At 46.5% G+C, this 6761-nt stretch overlaps 1 protein-coding gene across 3 annotated transcripts in view; it reads right to left on the minus strand.

Moving 5' to 3' along the window:
- The window catches only part of Csnk2a1 (casein kinase 2 alpha 1), a 45931-nt gene extending 41709 nt beyond the window's left edge, over positions 1-4222 (minus strand). For all 3 annotated transcript variants that reach the window (XM_085697225.2, XM_085697224.2, XM_085697223.2), the window contains exon 1: positions 4066-4222. The gene's annotated coding sequence lies outside the window, so the exon portion shown is untranslated. The remainder of the gene's footprint in view (positions 1-4065) is intronic.
- Between the last annotated feature and the right edge of the window lie 2539 nt (positions 4223-6761).

A 6761-nucleotide genomic window follows, 5' to 3' on the forward strand; every position in this document is an offset into this window, starting at 1 on the left:
AAAGTAATTAACATCCCATTCCTACTAACAATCTGTTCTAGGTCTTTTCTACCACATTCTTCAAAATTCTTCCAGCCTCCACCCACTGGCACTTCTATGTTTAGGTAACAGTACACCCTACTCCTGGTACCAAAATCTATTCTAGTGTTCTGCTACCATAGTACCATCAATGTAGTGACTTATATCACCACAAATTTATTATCTTATATTTTCTATGGGTTACAAATTGGGTGAGCCTGGCTAGTTTAGGGTCTCAAGGCCAAAATCAGTTATCTACAAAACTGTTTTACTTGCTGAGAACTCTGGAGAGGAATCTACTTCTAAGTTCATTCAGATATTGGCATTCAGTTCCTCGTGGTTGTAGGACTGTGGTCTTCATTTCCTTGCTATCAAATACTAGACAGAGGGTACCCACATGCCTTCTCATATTCTCTTCGCAGCCTTCTCTAAATGCACCTAACGGAGTCCCTCTCATGCCCCTTCTACCAATCTAATCCACATGGAAAAGGTACTCTGATTCTAAGTGCTCATGTAATCAATCTGTGACTAAGCCAGGATCCAGGTTAATTTCTATTGTAAGATTTTTGGGGCTGGAGAGATGGCTCAGTGGGTAAGTGGAAGTACTGCTCTTCCAAGGGCCCTGAGTTTTATTCCTAGCACCCCCACCAGCACAGCTTACAACTGCCTGTAACTCCAATTCCAGGGCACTCAACACCTTTTTTCTGGCCTCCATGAGAACCCACATACATATAATTTAAAATAAAATCTTTGAGAGCCTTAACATTAACTACACCTGCAAAGTTCTTTTCTACTACATAACAATATATTTACAGATTGTGTAGATGGATATACACAGGTAAGGTATCATCTGCCCCATGTCTAGACATTAAATTCAATTTCTTTTCTTTCTTTCTTTTTGTTTTGTTTCTCAAGACAGGATTTCTCTATGTAGCTCTGGCTGTCCAGGAACTCACTCTGTAGACCAGACAGGCCTCAAATTCAGAGATCTGCCTGCCCCTGCCACCCAAGTGCTGGGATTAAAGGCGTGCATCATCACCTGGCTTAAATCCAATTTCTAAGAAAAGTCTTGTCTTTAAATGACTGTAAGATGTAAAAATGTTATGGTCAGGCCTGAGTTGGTGCTAAGGTGGTAAACAAAGACCTAAATTCAATCCTCAGCATCAACATAAAAAGTCAGGTGCAGAAATCCTAGCATTGGTGGGAGGTAGGAACAAGAGGATCCCTGGTGCTGGCTGGACGGCTAGTCGAGCTAAATCATGGAATTCCAGATTCAGTGAGATACTGTCTCAGGAAAAGAAAAGAAAATGCTAAAATGCTGGGTGGTGGTCCACACCTTTAATGTCAGCACTCAGGAGGCAGAGGCAGGTGGATCTCTAAGTTCGAGGCCAGCCTAGTCTATAGAGCAAGTTCCAGGATAGCCAGAGTGACACAGAAAAGCCCTGCATCAAAAAACAAAAACAAAACAAACAAAAAATTAAAATAAAATTAGGTAGAGGGGTTGAAGAGCTAGTCTAGCAGCTAAGAATGAGTATTGCTTAGCCAGGCAGTGGTGGTGTACACCTTAAAATCCCAGCACTTGGGAGGCAGAGGCAGGCGGATCTCTGTGAGTTCGAGGTCAGTCTGGTCTACAAGAGCTAGTTCCAGGACAGGCTCCAAAGCTACTGTGAAACCCTGTTTTGGAAAAAGGAAAAGAAAAAGAAAACAATTTAAAAAAAGAAAGAAAGAAAGAAAAGAATGAGATTTGTTTTTGTAGAGGATGGAATTTCAGTTCCTACCACCCATACAGGGCAACTCATAACTGCCTGTAATTCCAGCTCCAGAGTTTCCAGCCCATTCTGGCCTCCTTGGCCACCAGCACTCATGTGCACACAGACAAAGAATTTTTTTGTTTTTCGAGACAGGGCTTCTCCGTGTAGCCCTGGCTGTCCTGGAACTTGATCTATAAACTAGGCTGGCCTCAAACTCAGATATCTGCCTGCCTTTGCCTCCTGAGTGCTGAGGTTAAAGGTGTGAGCCACCACCACCACCCAACAGTCCAGACACAGATCTTTAAAACAAAACAAAGAAAAGGTTTAATAACTTAAAAAGGCAGAGAGCAACTGAGGAAGACACCTGACACCCACCTCTGGCCTCCACGTTCACCTACAGACAAAAAAGCACACACACATGAATATATATATATACACACACACATACGAAATGTTATGTTCTGAGACAAATCCAGTACCAAGAAGCTGGGTGTGGTAATCACACCTGTAATTCCTTATATTTGAAGGCTTAGGCAAGTGGACTCAAGACCATCCTGGGCTACAAAATTACAAAAGCAAGCAAACAGTAACAGAGTGGAAGAATCAAAACCTCATCATGGAAATGTTACTGCCTAGTTCAGTCAAGTCCCAACTTCCAGGTAACCCAGAAACTGGTCCATGATCTCCCTTCTCCCTTGAGTACTTGATTTTCTGTTCTTGTTTTCCATAAAAGCCAAAATAAAGCAGGTATGATGTGCTTAGTTTACGTCAAACAAAAGCTACCAAAGAGTAAACTAACTTTGCAACTATTAATAAAACCAATCTAAGTAAATATCCAACCCTTTCCTTCTTTCTTCAAGTTACACATCCTCCTCCAATAACAAACTAAGGCCAAATATTTCAAAGTCAAAGAAGGACAAACTTGCCCTGGTAGGACCGCAGCAGGTGAATTTCTCAAGACGACATATAGGGAAGAAGTTAGTGCCTGTCCTGGACTTTCAGCCTCAGGTCTACTAAGTAATTATAACCAACTACAGAGATGATTGCTGAAGTGACTCCTAACAATAAGCTTTACCTAGATGGGAGGAATTCTGAACAGATCAACTAGCCCCTTTAATAACAAGTCATATGGACTGAGCACTTACTGTTTGCTACACAGTCTAGCAAACGCTTGATACAAACTATCTTAAGACACTCCTTAACACAAACGTTTAAACTTATAAGCTAGGAAATACCACCATTTAACAAGTAGAAAAACAATGCCTCCAGAGGTTAGGTCACACAGCTAAGTCAGTGGTTCTGATATCTGAGAACCTTAGAGAAGTTTTAGTTCGTTGTCACCGGCCTATATGGCCAGCTATTTGACGAAATGAGGACTCCAGTTTTTTTATTTGGGGAGGGGGACCCCTTCCCTCCCTACTTAGGTTTTCATTTTTTCTCCCCTAGGCCCTTTCCAAAATAATTCAACAATTGCAAGAGAATCAGTTCTCCAAATAACCTGTCATCTTTTCAGAAGGCTTTATTCCGCCACAACGGCAAAGACAATTCTCCCAACTCTTGACTCTGCTTCCCCAAAACAAACTCCACAAGTTTCACCCATCACCGGCCTAATCTAGATCTGTTCCAAAACTGCAAAAAAAAAAAAAAAAATCAAAGAAACAAATTCGAAAGTACTCTTCTTTCAAAAGGTCATTAACATGTCTAAACTCTTAGCCAACTTTCTTCTACTACCTCTCCTCCTTCACCCAGGCTTCCAAGGAGCCTTCAAGCCCAAATCCGCTCGGTCGGCCCCAATTCGCCCTTCCTCACCAGCAACCCCGCCCCGGGCCCCCTTCACCTGGCACCGGGTCGGCAGGTAGGAAGTTCAGCCCCGCCCAGAGGAACCCGAGGAAGGGCCCTCTCCCCGCTGCCCCGCGCGGCGCAGGGATCCGTGCCACTCTGCCCAGCAGGCCCCGATCCTTCCGTGCGCCTCCCCAGCACCCGCGCGCGCCCCCCACCTCCAAGTTGTCCCTTAGTCTCCGCCCAGTCCAGCCTCCCTCTTGCAAGAACCAGGAGTCTGACAGCCAGCTCCCCACCCTCGCACCGGCCGATCCCTCCGCCTCGCTCTGCGCCCTCCGGGACGGCGGCGAGCGTCCGGGAGGGACTGCAGGGGCCTCGGCTGCTGTGTGCGGCGAGGGGGGCAGGGGAAGGCGACAGGCCGCTTTGGCGGAGAGCGTGCAGGACGACCTCGCCCTGCTGCCTGGGCCTGGGATCACCCGCGCGCCCCGATGACCTCGGCCCGCGGCTCCCTAGGTACCTGCGGTGGAAGCGGCAGCGGCAATAGCCGCGCTCCCCTCTCCTCACACAGACAATATGGCGGCGACGGAGGAGGAGACACACGGCTCAGCCGCCAGCCGCAGGGACCAGAGCGAGGCTACAGCCTCCAATGCCGGAAGCGGAAGCCCCCTCCCAACTAGCGGCGGGGCGGAGCCGGAAAGGGCGGAGCAGCCCCGCCCTCGTAGACTCCGGCTGCGTGCAGCCTTGCTGGGTTGTTCAGTGTCATCTGAGAACGTTCGGAGTGAGACTGTGGAGCTGAATTGGAATTCTTACCGTAAAACTTAATAGTGAGAATTCTAACAGAGAGGCGCATTTTAGTTAGAATCTGTAGTAGGTGGCTAGACAAACCATGAGCGTCCCATCAAGCATACTAACGGTTGGATTGACCCAGCCGAAGATGGCGTTAAGTTAGGTTTCCCGCACTACGCCTAGCGAGAGAGCCACTAGCCGACGAGGCCCTTCCTTTCTGCAAAGAAGCATGCGCGACCTTCCATACTGTAGAGTGAAGCATCCTGGGAACTGAAGTCTCTCCTGCCTGGACCCCTGGTCTAGGTTTTCGTTTCCAGCAGCACTTTTTTTCCCCTTCAAACTTGGGAGTTTAGACTAACGAAAGTTGGGTACCATAGGTGGCGTGACTCTAGGTTCTACAGTTCTGTAATCTAGGAAGTGCTAGTAATAGCTCTAGAGAAGAAGGCCCTGTTCCTTCTGTGGAATCCTACTCAGAGCTGCCTATTTAGACCACTATACGGTTGTCTGCCTTTCAATTCACCCTCATCCTCACTCTGTTTGCACGCGTTTCCTTCTCCAAACAGACACGGGGCTATTTCTGCTATGCATACCAGAGTATGTTCTCCTTTTGCTCAAAATACTCATGTAGGGAGTCTCAAAATTCTCTCTTGTGCACCAACACTTGGCTTATATTCAGTATCGCCCCCCCCCCCAAAAAAAATGCTCAAACCCCTTCCTTTTAGTCTCTCACCTTCTGTAAAATTCCTGATGTCCCACTTACTAAGACTGCAAACAATCCCGAAACTTGGCAGTGTTGGCTCCCTCTCTTTGAACTGTGCTACAATTACCTTGTGGACTGGAAAACTTGGATGCATTGGTTAAATTCATTCAGGGGGTTTCTCTTCTTCTGAGGAACTGCTCTCCTTGAGTTCCCAAACCCACGTGCCATCACGTAGCAGCCTGAGGTCCCTAGCTGACCTCCATCAGACTGTGAGCCCCCTAGTAGACAAGAAGTTGGTGTGTCTGTGAGAGCTGCTGAACGCTATTGATTATTAGCCTCGCCTCTGGTAGGGCAGAGGTGTGAGGGCTGGAACAAGGGTGAGGAGGCTGGGTTATTTCTGTAGCAGCCATTCTCCCCAGCTGCCTCAGAATAACTGTGTGTTCCAGGGATAGGCTTTCCACCCTCTCCAGCCCTCCTTTCACAGTGTGTCAGCTGACTGGCACCTCTGCTCCCAAGGAGACTCTCCTGCCCCCACTATGAAAGGAGAATGATGGTGGCTTGCAGCTATGTACCGATGGCTTTGGAGAGCTGTCGGTTACCTTTTGTGGGCCTCTCCCAGACAGGCCTGTGATGTTTGAGCCCAGTTACCTGAGCATCCACAATTATCTGGATGTCTGCAATCTAAAGCCATTCTCTTCCCTGGGCCTCAGTTTTCCCATCTGAGGTGATCAAACAAGATGATCTCAAGGTTACCCAGCTGGGCATGGTGATGCGTGTTGTAGTGACTGCACTGGAGAGGTAGAGGCAGGAAGATCAGGAGTTTGAGGCCAGCCTGGGGTTTGTGAGACCGGTCACAAACAAACCAGAGAACTATGTCTGGGATGTAGCCCAGTTGGTGCAGTTTTTGCCTAGTCTGCTCTAAGCTCTCAGTTCACTTCCCACAGTCTGCATAAATTGAATCTGGTGACCCTCAACTGCAACCCCAGGATTTGGGATTAGTGAGTTTGAGACTAGCCTGAGATACATCAGATCCTGTCTCAGATAGATAGATAGATAGATAGATAGATAGATAGATAGATAGATAGATAGATAGATAGATAGAAGATAGATAGTTGGATGATAGAAGAGATAGATAGATAGATAAATAGATAGATAGAAGATAGATAGATAAATAGATAGATAGATAGATAGATAGAAGATAGATAGATAGTTGGATGATAGAAGAGATAGATAGATAGATAGATAGATAGATAGATAGATAGATAGATGATAGATAGATAGATGCTGTGGAGGACAAAAGGAGATGTGAAGTAGATTTAAAGCTTTAGATAGCCTAAGTGTTATGAATGAAAATGGTAAGTGGTTCTGAAGTATCCAGCTGCACAGAAGCTCACTCTAGGAAGGGAAAAGCAGGTACAGAGGTCCCAAGGCAGAAAAGAGCTTGCTACATTTGAAGTCAGCCTAGGTTCTGAAACACTTATGACTAAGGAAGGAAGGAGTAGAGAATAGGGGAGGAGAGTGATCAGGACACTGGGCCGTTTCAAGGAAGCCGCGTCTTTGAGTGAAATGGAGGTCTTGTTGGGCTTAGCACATCTGCCTCTCTGATGACAGTGTTGACCCGAGCAGTGCATAAATGGCCTGAGTTTTTACTTATGTATCTATTGTACTGTGTGTGCACATGTGTGTATACATGTGTATGTGCACTGTGTTTATGTTTGTATAGGTGA

This window comes from Myodes glareolus, chromosome 10, assembly GCF_982192425.1.
Source record: "Myodes glareolus chromosome 10, mMyoGla1.1, whole genome shotgun sequence".
Taxonomy (NCBI): Eukaryota; Metazoa; Chordata; class Mammalia; order Rodentia; family Cricetidae; genus Myodes; species Myodes glareolus.